We start from the raw sequence: 24,047 nt of genomic DNA, 5'->3' as shown, positions 1-24,047 counted from the left end.
TGAAGCAGTATTTGGGGTAGTTGAAAATCAGAATAGGTAGGTAGGTAGGAGGAAAGGAGGGAGGGAGCAAGGGAGCGAGGAGGGAGGGGAAGAGAGGGAGGGAGGAGGGAAGGAGGGGGGGAGAAGGGGGAGGGAGCGAGGGAGGAAGGAAGGAAGGAAGGAAAGAAAAAGAAAGAAGGAAGGAGAAAGGGAAGGGAGGGAAGGAGGAAGGAACGAAAGACGGAAGGAAGGGGAAAAGGAAGGGAGAGAGGAGGAAGGAAAGAAGGAAGGAAGGAGAAAGGGAAGGAAGTAAAGGAGGGAGGGAGAGAGGGGGGGAAGGAGGATGGAAGGAAGGAAGGAGAAAGGGAAGGGAGGGAAGGAGGAAGGAACGCAAGAAGGAAGGAAGGAGAAAGGGAAGGAAGTAAAGGAGGGAGGGAGAGAGGGAGGGAAGGAGAAAGGAAGGAAGGAAAGAAAGAAAAGAGAAAAGAAGAGAAGGAAGGTGGAGGGTGGGAGGAAGGAAGAAAGGAAAGGAAAGAGAAAAGAAGAAGGGAGAGGGGAGGGAGGAAGGAAAGAAAAGAGTAAAGAAGAAGGGAGGAAGAAGGGAGGAAAAAAGAAGGGAGGGAGGAAGGAAGGGGAAAAGAAGAAGGGAGGGAGGGAGAAAAAAAGAAGAGAGAGAGAGAGAGAGAACGAGAACATTACTCTTGGTCGGAGCTAATGTTAATTTTTCAGAGATGTGGGAATTGACACCAACAGGAGAGAATATCTGTAGCTCAGCCGAACTTGGCATCCTTGGTGCTCTCTATGCTTGGTTGATTTCTTGCAGACATTTCCATACCCAACTAGGTAACATCATCAGGGCACCAGCATGGAAAGTCTTCAAGAAAAACAACCAAGCACAGAGAGCACAAGGACTCCCAAGTGGGGGTAGGTCATTTTCCCATCCCTTCCAAAATGCTGAGGAAAGAACTCCAATATATCAGTGGGAATTACGTGGTGGGAATGGCAGATACGTTAATCAAGATGAATCGCATATTCATCTTACTCATATTAGCGGGAGGATGGCAGATCTTTTGGCTTGGTGTCAAAATTTCAGAAAATGCTTAACATAACTCTGCTGGCACATCACTTATCCTCCCACCCCGCTGAACAAAAGAGGAACAATTCTTTACATCTTTATTTTTTAAAAAATACAGTCCAACTTTAGGTAGAGCTATGTATTCTATAAAGAAATTACAAAAAATAGCACTTAAACATATACCGCTTCCCAGTGCTTTACAATCTTCCTCTGAGCGGTTTACAGAGTCAGCCCCCAACAATCTGGGTCCTCATTTTACTGACTTTGGAAGGATGGAAGGTTGAGTGAGCCAGTCAGGATCGAACTCCTGACAGTGGGCAGAGTTAGCCTGCAATACTGCATTCTAACCACTGCGCCACCGGTGCTAAAACTAACTTGTTTTGGGATGGCCCAGCTCTCTTGTGGAACTTCTGGAAGGCTTGGGCACGCCCTATCCTTACGCAGCCTCCATATACAGGTAGTCCTCAACTTACGACCACCATTGAGCCCAAGATTTATGCTGCTAAGTGAGAAATTTGTTCAGTGAGTTTTGCTCCCAATTTTACGACTTTTCTTCCCACGTTTATTAAGTGAATCGTTGCAGTTGTTCGATGAGTGACGCGGCTGCTAATTGAATCTAGTTGTTCCCTTCGACTTGGCTGGTCGGACGGTCACAAAAGAGTGACCACATGACCCCCGGGACATTGTCAACTGTCGTAAATAGGAGTCCGTTGTCAAGCCTCCGAATATAAATCACGTGACTATTTGGGACATGGCAACGGTCGTAAGTGTGAAAAAATGGCATCCGTTGCTCTTTTCCGTGTGGTTGTAACTTCAAACGGTCACTAAGTGAACTGTTGCAAGTTGAACACGATCTGTATCCGAAAATTGTGCAAGAATGGGACATTCTTATGAGAACAGCTGTTGTCGTATATTAATGAACACGAGGGTGTCACCCAAAAGATTGTGGTGTGTCACCTTTGACCTTAATGTCATAGGTCAGGGGTCGGCAAACTTAAACACTCAAAGAACCATTTGGACCCGTTTCCCACAGAAAAGAAAACACCGGGAGCCACAAAGATCCTAACCGGAAGCCCCCCGTTCAATTCTGGAGCTGACCGGAAGTTCAGTTCCCCCACCATAGAGTCTCCTCCTAGCACGGCGTCCTTTTTCCTCTACCTGTCATAACCGAAAGCTCTATCAATTGTGGAGACAACTGGAAAACCCTCCCCTTGCAATAGAGTCTTCTCCTGGCGCACTGTGCTTCTCTCCCCCCTCCCCCACCGGAAGCTCCTCTCAAAATTGTGGCGCCAACCGGTGACGGAGCCGCAGCAGAGGGAGGAAAGAGCCACATGCGGCTCCAGAGCCACAGTTTGCTGACCCCGTCATAGTTCAATGATGGCGAACTTGTGGCATGCAAAACCCTCTCTGGGGGTATGCGAGCCATCACCACCCCAGCTCAGCTCCACCACGCATGTGCGCGCGCTACCCTCCCCTACTCCGGCCAGCTGATTTTCAGGTATCTGCCACGCATGCCTGGGGGTGGGGCATATGCAGGAGACACATGTGCACGTGCAGAGAGTGGGAGCTTTTTTTGGTCCCAGAAGGCTTCAGGGAGGACTGCTAGGCCCAAAACGAGGCGCGGGGGAGTCACGCACGCATGCACGGGAGGGACAGTGGGGAGATGTGCACATATGCGCAGGGGAGGGGGGATTACAGGGGGTGTTGTGTGCACATTGCATTATGGATGTGGCCACGCATGCACTGTCGAGCATGTGCACGCACTTTTGGCACTCAACAACAAAAAGGTTCGTCGTAGGTTCTTCATCCCTTTAGGGGACTGGAGACTAAAACATATGAAGAACGGTTGCAGGAACTGGGTATGTCTAGTTTAAGAGAAGGAAGGACTAGGGGAGACATGATAGCAGAGTTCCAAGATCTCAGGGGTTGCCACAAAGAAGAGGGAGTCAAACTATTCTCCAAAGCACCTGAGGGTAGAACAAGATGCAATGGGTGGAAACTAATCAAGGAGAGAAGCAACTTAGAACTGAGGAGAAATTTCCTGACAGAATAATTAATCAGTGGAGCAACCTGCCTCCAGAAGTTGTGAATGCTCCAACACTGGAAGTCTTTAAGGAGATATTGGATAACCATTTGTTTGAAGTGGTGTAGGGTTTCCTGCCTAAGCAGGGGGTTGGACTAGAAGACCTCCAAGCTCTCTTCCAACTCTAGTTATTCTATATTCCTTTCCGAGGTTGGCACTCTCCATGGCAATATGCCAATAACACTCTCATGTGTGTGGGGGCTATTAGAGGTCAAAAATGGGGGTTTACAATGTACACACACACACACACCGATGGCATGATACGGTCTAGTCCAGTTCCATGACCGGCATAACTTTGGGTTATATCAATATGCAGCTTTTAAAACGGGTCACTGCTCCCTGGCAGAGAACATCTCGTCCTCCCGTACCAACCTGTAGGGAATCTTAAACTTAAATACAGCCAGAGAACCACATAAATTTGCAGCCCTGGAGTTCAAGACATAAATGTTCCCGGGGAGAGGTTTCATATATATATATATATATATACATAACTAGCCTTCGGTATGGATGGAGTCACTGCACTAACAGAGGATAAGCGGAGAAAAACCGTCTCGCTGGGCCTGATTTACTACCCCGTTGCAAAATCAATTCGGGCCAAGTTATGTGTGTGACAGGCGAACTCCCGGGCTGCGTTTAATCTGATTTCTGAGCTTTAAACAAAAGAGGGGCAGAGAAAGACGAAGGAAACGCAAAAGCTGTGCGACACCGTGAATGTTTTGGGACTCTCGTTATCTGCCCTCCCTCGTTAGAAAATTGATATTAATTTTTTCAAGTCTGTTAGCCTTATGAGGCAGACCAGGGGTTTCCAAACTTGGCAAGACTTCTGGACTTCAAATCCCAGACTTCACATGACCTCAAGGCACTGCAACCATCATAAATATGAATTAGTTGTCAAGCATTTGAATTTTGTTTGCATGACCACGGGGATGCTGCAACAGTGGTTAAGTGTGAATAAATGGCCCGAAGGAACTTTTTTCAGTGCCGTTGTAACTTCGAACGGTCACTCAATGAACTATTGTAAGTCGAGGACTACCTGTATATGAGCTCTCAGTCAAGAGGAGAGGTTGTCATAGATGATGTGTTGACTTCTCCTTTGCTGGACATCTTGTGGATGGTTGGCTGTCAGAGATGCCTTAGATCAAGTATGTCAAACTCAAGGCCTGGAGCCCTGATCTGGCCTGTGGGGCTGCCCTGGAAACAGCGAACAACTGGCCCGTGGTGCCTCTGCCAACAAAAATGGAGCTCGGGAGGGCCGTGTGCAACTCTCCGGAGGGCTGTTTTTGCTAGCAGAGGATTGCAGGAGGCCATCACAGCCGAAAACGGAGCTCAGGAGCCCATTTTCAATGGAAGAGTGCTCGGGCCGCCATAGGCACCCCCAACACGAGTGACGTTGAGCTGGTCCTGCCCCCTGGCCACGCCCCACAAGGTCAAACTCAACCATGATGCGTCCATCAATGAAAGCAAATTTGACACTTTAGATCCATGGTGGCAAAGCTATGGCAAGCGTGGCGGAAGTGTCACACAGAGCCATCTCTCCGGGCACACCAGCCATCGCCCATTGCTCTTCCAGGTTCCAACATTCACATGTGCGCTAGGAAGCTGGTCTTTGCATGCACGGGAACGCCGGAAATCAGAAGAGCAGCTTCCTGGCGCAAATGCGCACACCGGGAAGTTGAGCTTCTGGTTTCTGGTCTTCACGTACGCATGTGCACCAGAAACTGGAAGACCAGGTGACCGGCGCATATGTGCACTGGAAACCAGAAACTCAACTTCCCAGCGCACATTTCAGTGCCAGGAAACTGCACTTCCGTTTTCGGGTGTGTGTGTGTGTGTGTGTGTCCCCCCCGCGTGCACACTCCCGTTTCAGCACTTGGTGCCGGAAAGGTTTGCCAACACTGCCTTAAATCTTATAATGGGAAGAAGAAGTTTGGACTAGATAACGTCTAAGATCTATTCCAACTCTGGGATTCTATGATACTACAGATTATTGGAGTCTTGCCGAAGATGCCAGATCTTGGCAGATGCTTACGTCTTTAAGCAAGGCTGCATGCTCAGTTACACGAAGGCAGATTGCGGAACGCCGAAGAACCCCTTCCCACTTTGTAAATCTACTTCCCGCAAACATAATTTTGAGGGTTCGAACTTCGAAGAAAGAAAAAAGGGGGAAAGGGAACTTGCAAGATTGAAGTCAGCTCGGGAAAGCGACTATTAGATTCTGGATCCTAATGGGTTTAAACCAAGACCAAATGCAATAAGGAATCAGGAGAAGTAAATGATTCAGGCATGTGCCTGGCCTGGGACAAGACCAAAATGCAGCAGTGCTTTTGCAAGCCGCAGGCTGCTCTTCAATCACATTTTAGCACTCTCCAGAGTCTCCCAAAATTGTGCTGGAAAAACACTGAATATTGGCCATGCGATTTGGGATTTAAAAAAGAAAGAAAAGAAAATGGTTGCGTTAAGCTTCTGTTAGGCTTAGCACACCTATTTTGGATAACGTCTCCCAAATGGTCCAATAATCATCTAAAAGAGCAAAAAGCTTTAGTTTTCGTTTCTCCCGGGTGATCTCTTTCTATCAATAAGCTCAAACATGTTATCCAAGCTTGTTTCCAAGTAAAGGTAGGCAGATGAGATTCTGGGCATTAAAAGGGACATTCCGTCACAGCCGACTCTCTGTGGCCAATTCACCACGGTGAACTTGCCATGGCCAATTTGCTGTGGGTCACCTCACCAGGGGGCAATTTAACAAACCAATTTAATTAAGGTAGGCTTAAGATACAGAAGGATCTTGACAGACTTGAACATTGGGGAATATCTAACAAAATGAAATTCAATGGTGAAAAAAAGTAAGGTTCTACATTTAGGCAAGAAAAACCAAATGCACAGGTACAGTATAGGTGGTACCTTGCTCAACAGTAGTAACTGTGAGAGGGATCTTGGAGTCCTAGTGGACAACCATTTAAATATGAGCCAGCCGTGTGCAGCAGCTGCCCAAAAAGCCAACACAGTTCTAGGCTGCATCAACAGAGGGATAGAATCAAGATCACGTGAAGTGTGAATGCCACTTTATAATGCGGTAACAAAAGAGCTCAGGAGCACAGAGGAACGCTTTGCTTTTAGTTGTCCAAGTGATGTCTCATCCTTCCACACCTAAATTGGTAAAAGAGGAATGAGAAGAAGGTAGAGGAGGAGGGAGGGGAGAGAGAGGAGAGGAGAGGGAGGGAGGGAAGCAAGCAGGAGAACTGGAGGAAGCAGAGCGGAAGAAGAAGAAGCGGAAGAAGAAGAAGAAGAAGAAGAAGAAGAAGAAGAAGAAGAAGAAGAAGAAGAAGAAGAAGAAGAAGAAGAGGAGGAGGAGGAGGAGGAGGAGGAGGAGGAGGAGGAGGAGGGGGAGGAGGAGGAAGAAGAGGAGAAGGAGGAAGCAGAAGAGGAAGAGGAAGAGGAAGAGGAGGAGGAGGAGGAGGAGGAGAAGAAGAAGAAGAAGAAGAAGAAGAAGAAGAAGAAGAAGAAGAAGAAGAAGAAGAAGAAGAAGAAGAAGAAGAAGAAGAAGAAGAAGAAGAAGAAGAAGAAGAAGAATCTCCAACAATCTCCAGCTTTTCCCCGCTACTATTAAATCACAAGAGGAATCTCAGAAGGGCATGCCTGCCTTGGAATCTTTCCAGGAGCAGATCCTTTGTCACCATTCAGAGGATCTCCTGCCTTCCTTAAGAAACTGCCGGAGAACTTATCTGCCTTGGAAGAAACCCAAAGGAAATTGTCTACTTGGTTCCTCCGCCCACCAAACCAGGGGAGCATTCCAAAAAGCCCAGCAATCCTGAGAGTCTTTGAGCAGAGAGTCACTAAAATGATAAAGATGGCTTCTTCATACTACAAAGAGAGCATGACTCATTCCTTCGGACACGCAAGGCACGCAACAGCTGCTTCAGTCTCCAACCGATCTCCATTTTATTGGGCTTTAGGAGAGCATCTGCCCAATGCTGAACGGGTAACAAGAGACAAAATCTTGGGAAATGCATGGAAATGAATGTAGGACATCTGTTTCTTTATACTGTAAGGTTTGAGAATGCGTTGAGACCCACAGAAGTTTGAGAACACACCCGAGTCACAATGAGCCAAACATGAGACTTAAACGGAGGCTTGAATCACAATCAGCGTTTAATCTTTGATCAAAGTTTAAAGACATGATGGTCAGTTGTTCCCAACGTACCCCAAGGATATGGAGGGGAGAACTACCCTTCAGAGAAGGTGTAGCTCCTGTTTATATAGTGAGAAACATCATCACCTTATCTCTTTCCTGTTCCCACGACTGGCCATTTGGCCCCCTGTTGTGAAGGGCACAGATCAAAGGTGAGATAAGGACTTAGGCAGAAGGGGGACAGATCAAAGGCGTCAGTTTTACAGCACTTTACAGCTCTATTCCGGGATAAGTTCTATGCCCATAGATTGCAGATGGATAAGAGTTCGAATGGCGAAAATCACACGTTTCGGCATTTGCCAGATATTCTACAGACCCTAATAACATTGCCAGAGGAGGTCAGTTGCAGGGAACAAAAGGCACTTACAGCACGCAAGCTTATACGTCACAAATACAAGGCATAATATGTGTGTGTTACAGAAAATAAATGTTTCTACTAAAACCAACAAGTTTGTATCCTTATTACTATTCCCCTTCAATACAATGAGACAGCGGACATGAATCTGGGCAGGCTCTGCTTGCTGTGGTCCAGGGGTTGCGAGAGATTGGGCATAATTTATCGACTCAACAACAACAACAACTTTCACAATATAGTCCAAAAACTCATGGGGGGGGGGGGAAGGAGGGAGAAAAGAGAAGGCAGTAATTAATGCAAATTAGCTGATAATCCGGCATTGCCCAGGTACTTATTTTAGGGGGGGGGGGGGAATGTTGGGACCAAACATAATTTCTAATGTTGGATTTCCCCACTTAACAGAGGGATCCCCCCCTTGTGGAGTACTGTGAAGCCGTTACCATGGCAACTTCACTGCGCTGTACAGTAGAAGCCATTTTACAGGACTACAGTAGAAGTCATTTGAAGGCACAACAGGCTGTATCTTAACAGAACCCACACCCTTAGGAGTGTTGCGGTGTCCCCCCCCCCCCCCCCCGTATTTGTCTCCAGAGAGTAAGTCATCTGTGTACCAAGTTTGGTTGAAATTGCTCAAGGCGTTCCAGAGTTATGCTGGAACCCACACACACAGAGGGACATACCAGATAGATCTCTCTCTCTATAGATGATAGATAGATAGATAGATGGATGGATGGATGGATGGATGGATGGATGGATGGATGGATAGATAGATAGATAGATAGATAGATAGATAGATGATAGATAGATGATAGATAGATAGATGATAGATAGATAGATAGATAGATGATAGATGATAGATAGATAGATAGATAGATAGATAGATAGATAGATAGATAGATAGATAGATAGATAGATAGATAGATAGATAGATAGATAGATAGATAGATAGGAAGAATTTCTCTTCTGGAGTGTGAGACCATATTTATGAATTTGGGGTTATGAAGCTCGTAGACGATGAATCCGTATGTAACAGGTGCTTTTCAGCTGCTGAGAGAGATTTGAGTATCTGTTTGTCATAGCGTAAAACATTTAATGTTGCAGCAAGAATTACTCTGTCAAAGACTAAATCCTGATTACTGCAGCGTGAAATAGATCAGCAATCGTCTTCCTGAGCTGCCTCTGGGGCAGCACTTGTTATCAATTTAAAAATAGGAAGCTTAAATCTGAAACCTTCTGGTGCCGCTCAAAGATTGACAGTCAAATAAAAGTGAATAGGTGACTTATGACCACAACTGAGCCTGACATTTCTGTTGCTAAGCGAAACAGTTGTTAAGTGAACTTTGGCCCGTTTTACAACCTTTCTTGCCACAGTGGTTAAGGGAATCCCTGCGGTTCTCAAGTTAGGAGCCCGTTTGTAAAATGAATTTTGGTTCTTCGTTGACTTTGCTTGCCAGAAGGTCGCAAAGGGGGAATCACATGACCCTGGGACATTGCAACTATCGTAAGTATGAGTCAGTTGAGTGGTACGGTGACCTAGAGATGGCGCTCTCGCCTCACAATCAGGAAGTTGTGAGTTCGATCCTAGGTAGAGGCAGATATTTCTCTCTCTGGGCACAATGAGAATGTGTCTGCTGAATAGAACTCCGCATTGGCAACAGGGAAAGGCATCTGGCCAGTAAATACTCAGCTCCATTCAGTTGCCCAGACTCCACCCCACAAGCGATTATGGGGGCATTAAAAGAAGAAGATAAGTATGAGTCACCCGCCAAGCATCTGAATTTTGATCACGTGACCATGGGGATTATACACCAGTCGTAAGTGTGAATGTTAAGTCGAGGACCACCTGTACAATAAGTGAATGTAGCTAAATGTCATTGGCTTGCACCCACAATGCTTCCACCTCTCTTGCTTAGCACCTCGAAGTGACAACTGCGCTTGAGACGCCAAAGTTTGTGTAAGCGGAAATTAGTTGTGTTCCAACCTATCTGGAGGGAGACCAGTTTGTGAAAGGCTAATCTAATCGTATCATAAATAAAACATTGCCGCGCATTTATATTTTAAACACACTGCAAGACGGGGTTGGAAAAGAACAAGACGCCTTTCAGTAGAGCGCTGCACGAGCAGCTCCTAACATGTTTACTCGCACAAATGGCATTTAAACAGCACCGTGGCTTGGAAGGAAGCCCGCCAAAGCTGCCAGTTTATTACTCTTAACGCTGACTTTCCTCTATTCCTTCTCTACAGCTATTAGAGAGACCGTAACCAATCCTGGTTAATCAGCTGTCTTGTCAGAGTTTGGGTACAGACTGTCCTCAACTTACATCCATTTGTTTAGGGGCCGTTCAGAATTACAGCAGCCCTGAAAAAAAGTGACTTGTGGCTCTTTTTACACTTATGATAACTGCAGCATCCTCACTCGACTTCACGATTGCAGTGTTCCAGGATCATGGGGTCACCTTTTGCAATCTTCTGACTGACAACCAGTCAATGAGGAAACTAGGTTCACTTAACAAGCGTGATTTTATTTTGTTTTGTTTTGTTTGTTATTTAATTTATATTTTATTTTATTTTATTAGTTTAGTTTAGTTTAATTCAAAGTCAATGGGGAAGCCAGATGAACTTAACAAGCGTGATTTCATTTTGCTTTGTTTGTTATTTAATGTATATTTTATTTTATTAGTTTCGTTTAATTCAGTTTAGTTTAGTTTAATTCAAAGTCAATGGGGAAGCCAATTTAACTTAACAACCATGATTTTATTTTATTGCTTATTTTATTTTATTTTATTATTTCGTTTTATATTTTATTAGTTTAGTTTAGTTTAATTCAAAGTCAATGGGGAAGCCAGATGAACTTAACAACCGTGATTTTATTTTATTGCACATTTTATTTTATTATTTCGTTTTACATTTTATTTTATTAGTTTAGTTTAGTTTAATTGATTTTATTTTATTATGAAATTTTTCCCCCCAATCATTTAATACCAGGGGTGTCCAAACTTGAGAACTTTAAGACTTGTGGACTTCAATTCCCAGAATTCCCCAGCCAGCATGGCTGGCTGGGGAATTCTGGGAGTTTATTTCTTAGATTTAGATTTGAAGTCCACAAGTCCACAAGTCTTAAAGTTGAAGTTGAAGTTGAAGTCCACAAGTCTTAAAGTTCCCAAGTTTGGACACCCCTGACTTATACAATGACTGTTACCAACTAAACAACTGCAGTGATCCATTTAACAACTGTGACAAGGAATGGCATAAATTGGGGCAAAACAGTCTCCCTTAGCAACAGAAATGTTGGGCTCTCCTGGGGTCATAAGCAGAGGACTCTACCTCTAGGATTATACAGGGAAGTCAATGCTTTTCTTTTCCCCCCGTTCCCTGTCATCCTATTTTTCTCCCTTCCTTTCCCCTAATGTCCTTATTTTCATTTGTGTTTTACACTATGTTCCATCTCAATAAAAAATGATATTAAAAAGCAGAGATTTTACCAGGAGCCTCAACCCACTGTCTGCCCCGGGGAAAGAGCCTTGTCAGGTTAATAACATGGTTTTCCGTTTTTTTTGCAGTTTCATTCCAATTAACTGATAGTATTGGGCAGGCGGCAAGATTAGCTGAGGCCAAAGGAGACAGAGGAAATCAGAGAAGAGCGTAGAAACACAAGCTGGGGAAATTGTAGAGAATTCAGATCAAAGGCCTTTCAGAAAGAGAAGACTTTAATTCTTGTTTGCTTTTAAAAAGTTGGGGCCAAGACCAGGAACGCTGCATGAATATAAAGATAATAATAATAATAATAAATTTATTTCTCTCCCGAAGGACTCGGGGCGGCGTACAATAAAACACATAAAAACGAAAAAGACAATACACACAAAGAATAAACAAACACGTGTACATGGAGGAGGTATGAAGATAAAAAGACAAATTAAAACATAATTTAAAATCCCCTTATAAAAGTCTAAAAGTCACAAAAATTAAAAAACCCGTCAGGAGCAGTGTGAGCGAACTATGGTTGAGCCAGGCCAGCTACTTGAAATAGGTGCGTCTTGAGCTTTATCCGGAAGGCGCGGAGGTCGGAGGTAATCCTAATATCCGGGGGAAGGTCATTCCACAGGGCTGGGCCCGTGACAGAGAAGGCTCTACTCCTAGACGCCGCCCCCCGACATTGTCTGGTGGACGGCACCTGGAGGAGTCCCTCTCTGTGCGAGCGAATTGGTCGCAGGGATGTATGGGGCAGGATACGATCCCGCAAGTAAGTCAAGATGACTTGACTTACCACCACAGTTGAATCCAAAATTTCTGTTGCTAAGCAAGACAGTTAATTTTGTCCCGCTTTACGATCTACCTCGCCACCGTTGTTAAGTGAATTGTGGCGGTTGCTAAATTAGTAACCCTTTTGTTAGGTGAATCTGGCTTCCCCATTGTTAGGTCGCAAAAGGGGACCACGTGACTCCGGGACACTGCAACCATCATAAATGTGAGTCAGTTGTCAAGCTTTTTTGACAACTGACAAACTTTTTGTTTCTATTTTTCTACTTGCATTTTTTACGTCTTTTGAACTGCTAGGTTGCCAGAAGCTGGGACAAGTAATGGGAGCTCACTCCGTTATGCGGCGCTAGGGATTCGAACTGCTAAACTGCCGACCTTTCTGATCGACAAACTCAGCATCTTTGACACTGAGCCCCCGCATCATCCCCTGTTTTAAAATGAAGGGTGGTTAATTATTGAAGATAATGATACTGTTCGAAAAAACACAGAAGTTTCCTTCTCCAACTAAGACCAACAACAACGTCTTTCTTTAAAATATAAAAAGAGCAAAGAAAAGTCAATTATTTCGGCCAGAAAGCACAGGGCATTGGGTGTTTAAGTACCAATACAAAATGAGGCCATGATGGCAAATGTTACAAATTTTGAAAGAAGGAATGGGGCTGTTTTTCTACAAAATGCATAAAACTAATCCCATTTAGAAAACTATTTAAGTTCTTTCCTCTGTGCACATCGGAGCTCTCCTCTAATGAGTAATAGGGATTTTTATGTTTCTTCATTATCACGCATTAAATCCAACAGCTTCACTTCTCTCTTTTCTTCTCGACCAGGAAGAAGAAGGTATTTGAGGAAGTTAGCACCCACCCTCTGCTAGAAAAAATGAAATATTCTAGGAAATATTAAAAAGGCAGAATATTATATTTCCCTGGATGAGAAATGGAGAAACATGGTTTTTTAGGCAGGGAGCAGACTCGCTCTGTGAGTCTGCTGTGACGTTTCCAAAAGATGCCCTAATTAATTTACGAGCCTCGAGACAAAGTTCAAAAGAAATCCAGTGATTTACTAGGAGCAACATTTTGGCATGTTCTTCTGCGGAGCTGAATCTGATTTCCGGTTAATGGTGTCTGACCTTTACTCCCGTGTCTCCCCTCCCCTCAGTCTGTGTCATAAATCATATCCACCAACGAAGTGCTGCAACAGGCTGTGAACTTTCGCACCTTACACGCCTGCTTGAGAAATCTGAGATCTGACTCTGGTCGAAGGTATACATGGAATTCTCCTCCCTTTTCCATGTCAACTTGATAATAGTCATGGAAACGCTTTACAAATTGACATCTGCATCCTCAATAGCTCATAGTAGATGTCCGCACTTAAGAGATAAGAGATAGCTAGGTCTATTCATAGGCAAATGCTCTCAAAGAAGATCCAACAAAGGTAGGATTAGCCCTCTATCCATCTCACCACATGGCACCTGGGAAGATTACATCACCCAGCAAGGCTCAACCAAGCCTGGGACTCAGGACAACTTACAAAGTTGCCCCTGCATGGCCCATGTGAGTTGGACAACCAATCAGAATACAAGCTAAGATTCAAAAGCCCAGAGAGGGCATAAAACTCAGGCACTATCAGCATCTCTTCCCTTTTTTTCCTTCACCCAAGATCTTTGAGGCATGGGATCCTGTCCACCATTAAAACCATCTTTCCAAGCAGCCTCCATGTTTCCAGTGTCTTTTTCCCCACTTGGAACTGAACCCAGAAGGACCTTTCTTCCAACAGTATCAAAAGCAAAGCAAAGATGAATGTCTCCTCTTTCATCAGCTTTTAGGAAAATCAGAAAACATCACATTTTGACACAGACCAGATGGAAAAGCCAGAAAGGCAATGGGGGATATATATATATCTATATCTAAGCAGGCGGGATTTTATTTATTTTCACAGTATTTATAGCTCACTCAATTCCTAGTAGACTCGGAGTGGAATACAAGGTCAAAAGAAAACGTTTAGGAAAAAAGTATACAGAATTAAAATTGTATCATTCCCCTAAAAGAAATGGAATAACGTCATAGACACTAGCAAAAAATCTACACAAACTAAGTTAAGGGCCCATAAATTTCTCTGTTTCTGACAGGATTCTTTTCTTTTAAAAAAAATTGAAAGTAATGGGAACCTGGACACAGTTCCCAGTGCCACTTTATTTCCAGAAATGTGTCCAAGTCCCGTAAATATTCTTGGGAAATTAAGTAGTTGATGGTTAGTGGCAATTCTGGGATATCTTAGACCAGGGGTGTCCAAACTTGGGAACTTTAAGACTTGTGGACTTCAACTCCCAGAATTCCCCAGCCAGCTGGCTGGGGAATTCTGGGAGTTGAAGTCCACAAGTCTTAAAGTTCCCAAGTTTGGACACCCCTGTCTTAGACCCTTCACCTGTGGTAAAAATGTGAATTTCCATCGTTAAGCAAGGAAGTTGCGCCTGATTTTACAGCCTTCTTTTGCCTGGTTGTTAAGTGAATCCCTGCAGTTGTTGAGGGAAACAAGCAGTGGCTTTGATTCTCAGAAAGGGGCAATCACATGCCAGTTGCCAAGTGGCCAGATTTTGATCTTTGTGGGCATGCTGCAAGGGTCATAAGTTCAGTGATGTTGTAACGGTCAATTAAATGAATGGCTGTAAATTGAGGACTACCTGTAGCAAAGGGAGTAAGAGAGAGAGCTTTTAAGACAGGAGTGTCAAACTCAAGGCCCGCGGGTCGGATCCAGAAACGTGTCCAAGTCCAATAAATGTTCTTGGGAAATTAAGTAGTTGGTGGTTAGTGTTAAGGCCCACGGGTCAGATCCAGCTCACAGGGTGCTTAAATCTGGCCCACGGGGCCAGCCTGGAAATATCAAAGGACTGGCCTGCGGTGCCTCTGCCGGCCAAAATGGGCCACAGGAGGGCCACATGCGGCTCCTCATGCAGCCCATTTTTGGCCTCCCTGGCCTCCAGCAGCACTCTGGTGCCCCAAAACGAGCCGTATTTAGGCCCTGTGGGATCCATTTTGGGCCGGCAGAGTGCTGCTGGAGGCCAGGCAGGACAAAAACAGGCCACGCAGGGACCTCACAGGGTTGCCACGAGGCCCTTTTTTGTCGCCAGAGTGCTGTTGGAGGCTGGGGTGCCCAAAATAGGCTGTATAGAGGGCTCATGGGGCTTCAATATGGCCTGCCTTTGGTTGGCAGGGTGTTGCAGGAGGCGTCCGTCCCATGTCTGCCCCCCCCCCTTGCCGGCCCGCAGAGAACTACAACACTGATCCAGCCCTTGAAGAAATCCAGTTTGACACCCTGTTTTAAGACATACGTTCTTTTTGCCTTTTTGAGCCTCTGAATTTCAGCTCCATGCCGCATTCTGGGGAAACGTAAGATCCCCGAGGCTTCCTCGTCTGTCATTGCAAATGTCTTGTCATCATTACTGGATTCCCCCCCCCCCCGAAATGAAAGGACTTTGTTCCTGGATTCCTGCCTAGCATGGAGAAGGCGCTTCGCTCTCTGAGGAGACAGATGTTGAGCAGGAACCGCACACATAAGAAACCGTGACAAATTAATGTTGATAGAAGGGTACGACACAAATCGCGCAAAAGATAATCGCTAAATAAATCTGCGAGAACACGTTGTCTAATTCCCCAGCCTTGTGAGGAATCAAGGAGAGCGTCGCAGGGGAGAAGACGAGGAGAAGGAATTTGTGTACTGTAACCATCCCGATCGCCTCAGAGCAAGATGGTACTTGAGAGAAGCTGTTCTCAATCAGGAGGGTGAAGGCCTCCCGGGAATCCTCCTTTTTCAGCAGGAGAGCTTACGGAGAAGACATCTCAAGGCATCTGAAAAGCCTGCTTGGGCAAGCTGAAGACAAGACAGGGACATGTCTCTCTTTTCTTTTCATGCTTGGTCTTCTGTAGCTCTCATTTGCCTCTCTCTCTGTCTCCGTCTCTCCTTCTCCCATCTTTCTCACCCTCCCTCCTTCTCTTTACATCTCTCCCTCTCCTACTTTCCTTTCTCTCCCTCCTTCTGTTCCTTCCTCTCTCCCTTCCTCTCTCCCCCTCTCTTCTTTCCTTCCTCTCCCTTCCCTTCTTCCTTCCTTCCTCTCTTCCTTCCCCCCTTCCCCTCTCCCCCCTTCCTCTCTCCCTTCCCCTCTTCCCCTACTCTAGTACCTTCCTCTCTCCCTCCCTCCTTTCCTCTCTCTCTTCCCCTCTTCCCTCCTTCCTCTTCCTTCCCCTCTCCCCTTCCTTTCTCCCTTCCTCTCTTCTTTCCTTCCTCTCTCCCTTCCTTCCCCTCTCCCTCCTTCCTTTCCTCTCTTCCTTCCTTCCTTCCTTCCTCTCTTCCTTCCTCTCTCCCCCACCTTCATGTCTCCCTTCCTTCTTCTCTCCCTTCCTCTCTTCCTTCCTCTCTCCCCCACCTTCATGTCTCCCTTCCTTCTTCTCTCCCTTCTTCTCTCTCCCTCCTTTTTTTCCTCTCTCCCTTCCTCCTACCCCCCTACCTTCCTTTCTTTCCCTCTCCTTCCTTCCTCTCCTTTCCTCTCTCTACCCCTCTTCCATCTTCCTTTCTCTCCCTGTCTTCCTTCCTCTCTACCCCCTCCCTCTCCCAATTTCCTTTCTCGCTTCCTTGCTCCTTGCTTTCTTCCTTCCTTCTTCCTTCCCTCTCTCCCCCTTCACATCCTTCATCATTGCCACATGAACATATGCTTCCCCAAGCATGTCTTAGGAAAGTGTTTGCTGTACAGGTAGTCCTCAACTTACAACAACCATTCGTCTAATGACGGTTCAAAGTTGCAACGGCACCAGAAAAAATCTGACTTATGACCGGTTTTAACATGACGGTTGCAGCATCCCCTGATTTGTTCTGGGATCAGGTGGTCTCCATTTGCAACTTTCCCAGCTGCCTTTCCTCAAGCAAAGTCAATGGGGAAAGCCGGATTCCCTTAATAGCACTTAAGACTTATATACCGCTTCACAGTGCTTTATAGCCTTCTCTAAGAGGTTTACAAGGTCAGCGTCTTGCCTCCCCCAACAATCTGGGTCCTCATTTTACCCACCTCGGAAGGATGTCACTCTTGAGCCTGGTGAGATTCGAACTGTTGAACTGCAGCTTGCTGTCCCCTGAAATAGCCTGCAGTACTGCACTCTAACCGCTGCGCCACCTTGGCTCTTAACAACTGCAAACTCTGGACTTTGGTCCAGAAAGGTGCTTTTTCCAAAAGACGACTAGACTTTTTGGGGCTTTTGTTCTTTGAAAATGTTTCGCTTCTCATCCCAAAGGCTTCTTCAGTTCTCATCATCTGAAGGAGCTTCTCGGATGAAAAGCAAAACGTTGCCAAAGAAGAAGGAAAAAAAAACAACCCAAAGTCCAGTTGCGTTTTGGAAAAAGCACTTTTAGGACCACTAAGACCTGGATCATGAAGAATCTCCACGGGGAACAGGGGGAAGAAAACCACTTCCTGCTTTTTTTACTCAACTTTTCTCACCAGCCATTTTAACTCTAAAACAGGGGTGTCCAAACTTGGGAACTTTAAGACTTGTGGACTTCAACTCCCAGAATTCCCCAGCCAGCAGAGTGGACACCCCTGCTCTAAAACAAAGTTTTATAACTTCACTTTCAAGGCAGCACTTCTTGCGTGCAAGATTAATAAAATAGTTCCCTTGTTCTACAGCAGCAAAAAGTCCATTGCCGGAATCCAACGGAGTCATTAATCTTCAACAACAAAATCTTCATTACTGAATGAAAAGGATTAGGAAGGTCAGCGGCAAACAGAAGTTCGCAACTTGCTTGTGGGGTTGTGGGATGTACTCTTTCAAAAGCCACTTCCTCTCCCTATTCCCTCATAACTGCAAGCAGTCCTCCGTTTACAACAGTTCATTTAGCGACCGTTCAAAGTTACAACGGGGACTTTGTGTGACTTACGAATGTTTTTCACATGGCCAAAATCCAGGTGCTTGGCTGCTGTCTCGTATTTACAACGGTTGCGGCATCCCGGGGTCATGGGATCAGATCACCTTTTGCGATCTTCTGACAAGCAAAGTCAAACGGGGAAGACCAATTCACTTTAACAACCAGGTTACTCACTTAACAAAGGCCGCGATTCACTTAACAACTGTGGCAAGAAAGGTCGCAAAATGGGGCCAACTCGCTTAACAAATGTTTCGCTTGGCAATGGAAATTTTGGGCTCCATTGTGGTCGTTAAGTCGAAGACTACTGGTACTTCAGTCCCTGGTTGCCAAGACGCTTCTGAACCAACAAACCTTTGACTAGCATTGTCTGGTCTGCTAACTGAAGCCTTTCCTGGACTGGAAGGTGGTAAAGATTATGTCACGCCTTCGACAATTCCCAACTAAACCATGATATACTTGAGGACAATCCAGAAGTTGCAGCTGGTACAGAATCCATGTTTGATGACTGGTAGAACCAATGAATGGGGGCATAATTGGTTAAAAACGCTGAGCTTGTCAGCTGGAGAGCTGCCAGCCTGGGTTCGAGACCCGAGCTCTGCGAGACAGGGTGAGCTCCCGTTACTTGCTCCAGCTCCTGTCCTCCTAACAGTTCAAAAACATGCAAATGCAAGTAGATAAATAGGTACCATTTCAGTGGGGAAGTAACAGCGTTCTATGTACCTTTGACATATAGCCACGGAAATTATCTTCGGACAATGCTGGCTCCCTCAGCAAAGAAACAGACATGAGCTACACGTCCTAGAGTTAGATACCTTTTTAACAACCAATTAAATAAAGCCACATGGAAGTGATAGTGGTGGCTAATAGGTTTTTGGTCCTAATTAAAATGCTGGTTATTTCCTAAAGAGCCCTGTATGACCCAATATTAGGTGACCATGTTGTTGCCTTCTCCAAATTAATCCACTGTTTTGTTATCTTATTGAGAGGGGTTGGCTACTTCCACATAAATCAAGAAGGGTGTCAGACAGAAGAAAGACCTTATCAACTATGGTGTTGTGGCCTGCCAGCTGCCAGAGGAGCTGGTGGCAGACTCAGACGATGAGGAGGTTGCGGAGGAATTTGAGCCAGTTCTGGAGTCTGGGGAAGGCTCGGACGCTCTGCGTGAGATGCAGAGATAGAGCCAGGGCCGTCTGACATTTCCCAGCCACCAAAGAGGCAGCTGCCTTTGGAGGCTGAGAAGAGTGGGGAGGAAGAACATCTGGGGTCTGTTCCAGAAGTATGTATGCGCAGAGCAGTTAGGAGAGGTGAACAACGGAGGACAAGGAGTCGACTCGGGAAGCAAGGAACACGTAGACACTGAATGGCTCCTCCCTGGCTGGAAAGGGGAGTTGTGGTTGTAGGAGACAACAGTTCGTATTTCTGAAGATTTTGCTCACTGTGTTTTGTGCCACAATACTGCTTGCCAGAACTTAATTTACAGCTTTGTGGCTGGGAGCTCCCGTCGCAAGGAACTGATAAGGTCTGTTACTGCGATTAACTCTTTGAAGGACTATTGCCTGGACTTTTCTATGTGTTAATGCCATTAATTCACAGGAGATAAATAAAGAGGTTTTTTGGGGGACAATAAATCTGTTTCTTGTTTCTGCTAAGGCTGGGTCAGAAAATATGATGCCAACTCTACAGAAGGCGATAGAGCAGTCTTTCTTGACCTCAGCCAAAAATGTTTAGATATCAACTCCTAATATTCCCCAGCCAACTTCTCAAGGCCTAGTGCAGTGATGGCGAACCTTTTTTGGCTCGCGTGCCATAAGTGGGGGCAGCGCAGGGGGGTCATGTGCGGGCGTGCCGCACCCATAGTGCAATGAGCAACCCCCCCCCCAGTGCACTTGCGCGCACTACAGGCGTGACCCACCATTTTTTTGCATGCTTTTTTTGCCCTCCCCAGGCTCCAGAGGCTTTATAGGAGCCTGGGGAGGGCAAAAACAGCGTCCGCCACCCCGCTGGAAGCCCTCCAGAGGCTTGAGGGACCTTCAGGATGCTTCCCTGAAGCCTCCGGAGCAGTCAAAATGACCCTCCAAGCAAACCAGAAGTCCATTCCCGAACTTCCGGGCCGTTTTTTGCACTCCAGAGGCTTCGGGGAAGCTCATGAAGCCTCCAGAGGGCCTTCGGGGGGGGGAGCTCTTTTCACCCTCCCCAAGCTCCTATAAAGGCTCTGGAGCCTGAGGAGGGCAAAAAATGGCTTTTAAAAAGGCCTCGCGTGCCCTGACAAATGGTTCCATAGATTTGCCCTCACTGGCCTAGTGTGTGTGTTGTGGGGGGGAGAGAAAGACAGCCATCTTGTCTTTGTTTCTTCTGCTTATTTGCCAAGACTGCGGTTGAGAGAATAAATAACCTCTCCTGTTTCATTTCGGGGGTTGGAAGTTCGGGCAGTATTGTTTTATGAAACTTTACGGAGATGGCCCCGGCTAGCAAATACTCTTGATCTCCTTTGCAATCTCCGTGGGCCGTAATTAAAAAGAGATTAACGCTGATCGATCAGTTTAATTTGAATCACAGACTCTCAAGGCTGGTCCGGATCAGGAGAAGGCAGCAATGCAGAAACAAGATGCTTAACAAAGCATTATTATTCCTCCTGCAAGTGTAACATCGGATCTTCATATATATATATATATATATATATATATATATATATATATGTGTGTGTGTGTGTGTGTGTGTGTGTGTGTGTGTGTGTGTGTGTGTTTGTGTGTGTGTGTTGTGTGTGTGTGTTTGTGTACCCCCCTTTATTGCTCCAAATCTCTTCCCTGGATGGTGGGGAATGGAAGGATTTATACTCTTTGCAGACAGCTGGTCATTTGCATTCTTTGAATAAACCCTTCCATAATTTTCCACCAATCCAGTCAGAGCTGAAGAAGCTTCTTGGATGAGAAGGAAAACACCTTCAAAGAAAAACAAGAAAGTCCAGTTGCCTCTTCAAAAAAAAGCATCTTTGGGGAAAACCCTGACCTGGATGATTGAGAATCTCCATAGACTGGAGACAGCAGTTGAGAGGAGGTTGTCTACGCAGAGCACAGAGGACAACCAAGGAAAAGCAAGAAATAAGACGCAACTACAGACTTTCTGACTCCATATTCACATCTCTGTGTAGATAAGCTTCAAGCCCAAATTATCTGTCCCATAATATTTCATGGCAATTTAAATTGCCAGAAGTTTGAACCTTCGGAGAAACTGATTTTGGTGGAGTCCAATTAAATCAGGTTGCTGAAGCTAAAATCATAATAATCAGGACAATGGACAGTTCCTATTGACTGACACTATAGACCGATACAGAAGAGATCTGAGGTCAATGAGTGTTGTATCTTATGATTCATGATGAATGTATTTATGATGACTAGGAACATGATTTATCTTTTATGTACACTGAGAGCTTACGCACCGAAGACGAATTCCTTGCAAGTCCAATCACACTTGGCCAATAAAGAATTCCATAAGGCAATGTTGCACTGACTTCAGAACAACTGATTCAACTGAACAACAGATACAAACAGGTAATTGACACAAGGGCATGAAGAGGGCATGAAGACATCATGATGCATTTTTATCCCAGATGTTTCGGAATTGAGCAGGCAAGAGAGAGAGTCCAAAGGCAGCTGTAGCCAAAGAAATCAGTCTGCTCTTAGTCAATTCTTTCTCATCTCTTTATATTTTAACCAGCAAAAAAAAAAAAAGGCCATCAATCTTCCAGCTCAAAAGACTCCAACTCTTCCCTAATCAACACCTTTGCACCAAGTTCTCCGAAGCCTTCCCCAACTTTTTTCATCCGATTTAATTTATAAATATGCTAGGCTGAGAAATTGATTAAAGGCAAGGCTTGGAGGGAGCAGGTTAATCACATTATGATTAATTGATTAAATTTAAACGTAATTATATTTCAGCGGGGGAGGCTTTTGACTTGCCACCCCACCCTCCCCCGACTTCATGGAATAAGACCCTGGCAGAAGGCCAAATGAACCTGTCACATCCGGGCTGCCCTGGATTAGAGACTTTAAAAGTTGAATAATTCATAAGCTAGGAAGTGTCTGCTACTTGGCCCTGTAAGAAGATGGCAGGTATTTTCTTTTCTTTTTTTAAGTTTTTAGTTTTTAAACAAAGACAAACAGTACATGTAACATAAAACCCTCATCGATTACATATAGCAGGTATGGTGAACCTGTGGCACGCGGAGCCATTTGTCAGGGCACGCAAGGAGCTGCCCTGTCAGCTGGCCAGCGCGCATGCATGCGCTGGCCAGCTGAGGTCACCCTTTTTTAAAGCCATTTTTCGCCCTCCCCAGGCTCCAGAGGCTTTATAGGAGCCTGGGGATGGCAAAAAGAGCTTCCCCCACCCGGAGGCTCTTATGAGCTTCCCTGAAGCCTCCGGAGCACAAAAAACCGGCCCTACGGGCAAACCGGAAGTTCAGGAACGGACTTCTTGTTTGCTCGGTGGGTCGTTTTGACTGCTCCGGAGGCTTCAGGGAAGCCTCCTGAAGGTCCCTGAAGCCTCCGGAGGGCTTCCGGGGGAGGGCAGGGGAGGCTGTTTTCGCCCTCCCCAGGCTCCTATAAAGCCTCTGGAGCCTGGGGAGGGCAAAAAAAAGCATGCAAAAATGGGGGGAGCGGCTGTAGTGCGCGCATGCGGACTGGGAGGGTCACGCATTGCATTATGGATGCGGCACATCTGCACACAACCCCTCTGCGCTCCCCCCACTTATGACACGCGAGCCAAAAAAGGTTCGCCATCGTTGACATATAGCATGTCGTTAGGTTACAAGCATTTGTGCATCACCACTTTCAATTGTGTATAGCAGGGGTGTCCAAACTTGGCAACTTTAAGACTTGTGGACTTCAACTCCCAGAATTGCTGGCTGGGGAATTCTGGGAGTTGAAGTCCACAAGTCTTAAAGTTGCCAAGTTTGGACACCCCTGGTGTATAGGCTCACTGATTATCCATCAAGCATACATAGATACATTATTATCATTGTACATCATATTGTTCAGTTATAATGGACCTTCTTTCCTTTTAAGCAAATATTCTAGAAACTAGATTCACATATATACCAATGTTCCATTTCATCCTTATTTGTCTATTTAAACACTATTTAAAACACGGCCATTAAAACACCCAGCCCCATTCAGTTGCCCAGACTGATGCAAGGGTTTACGGGGTCATTAAAAGGAGATGATGATGATTCCAACATAGTTTATATTCAACATGTAAAATAACCATTTGTTCTTTATTTAAATAAGGAAAAAATTTAAACCCCTCCGTATTTTTGACATACATACATAGACAGGTCAACATCTTCGATTGGTTTATTATTTCTGCGATTTGATATGCTGTAAAACAAATGGAGACGACATAATGACTGCGCTCTTTACAGTAAGCAACCCAAATGGATGAAATGGGGGGGAAGGAGAAAAAAGCGAGAAACCAATTTCTGAACAATGATAGAAAAAGAGGGAGAGGTGAGGACAAGTAACGCATAATGTCTTCGTTCAATCTGCATTCCTTCCCATTTTCACAAGGTAGCCAAAAAGCAATCGAGGGAGCACCCAGCGATGGGAATAAATCATTACTGTCTTGAAATGAACAAACCTGACAGATTCGTATGAAAATCACATTTCTGCATATCCGCAATTGCCTTTGATGAGAAGGGGAGGGGAGGGGTTTGTTTGGATGTCAAGTCTCAAAAAGTAGGAAAGAAAGTCTAAGAAGATTCAGCAGGAGAAACTTTTGAAGAAAATGCCTTCAACCGTTGAAGCATAAATACTATCCAATAGAAATTATTATTTTTTTACATATATGAGTGTTGTTGGGGATTTACTGACATTTTAAAAAGAACTCTTTATGGAAACATTATGGGCAGTGAATAATAAACATTAGAAAAAGTTTTAAAAAGAAGTTACCGTATTTTTCAGAGCATAAGATGCACCCTTTCCTCCCCCCCAAAAGAGGGTGAAAATATGGGTGCGTCTTATACACTGAATACAGCATTTTTGGCCTCCCAAAACCCTGCCCCCATGCATCCCGTTTTTCGCAAAAATGGGCACACAAATGGCTTGGGAGGTCTGCAAAGTGCTCTTGGGGGCTGGGGAGGGTAAAAAACGAGGGAAAGGGGGCCCATTTTTCACAAATATGGGGCTGTTTTTGCTCTCCCAAACTCCCA

The 24,047-nt window shown here is 45.2% G+C and overlaps 1 protein-coding gene across 1 annotated transcript in view; it reads right to left on the bottom strand.

Moving 5' to 3' along the window:
- FRAS1 (Fraser extracellular matrix complex subunit 1) overlaps nucleotides 1-24,047 on the bottom strand; it is a gene marked incomplete at its 5' end in the record, with an annotated part of 344,413 nt that overhangs the window by 239,188 nt on the left and 81,178 nt on the right. The window lies entirely within an intron of this gene.

This window comes from Natrix helvetica (assembly GCF_964273705.1).
Source record: "Natrix helvetica genome assembly, chromosome: 7".
In the NCBI taxonomy this organism is placed as follows: domain Eukaryota; kingdom Metazoa; phylum Chordata; class Lepidosauria; order Squamata; family Natricidae; genus Natrix; species Natrix helvetica.
This window is presented reverse-complemented; position numbering and strand designations above follow the sequence as displayed.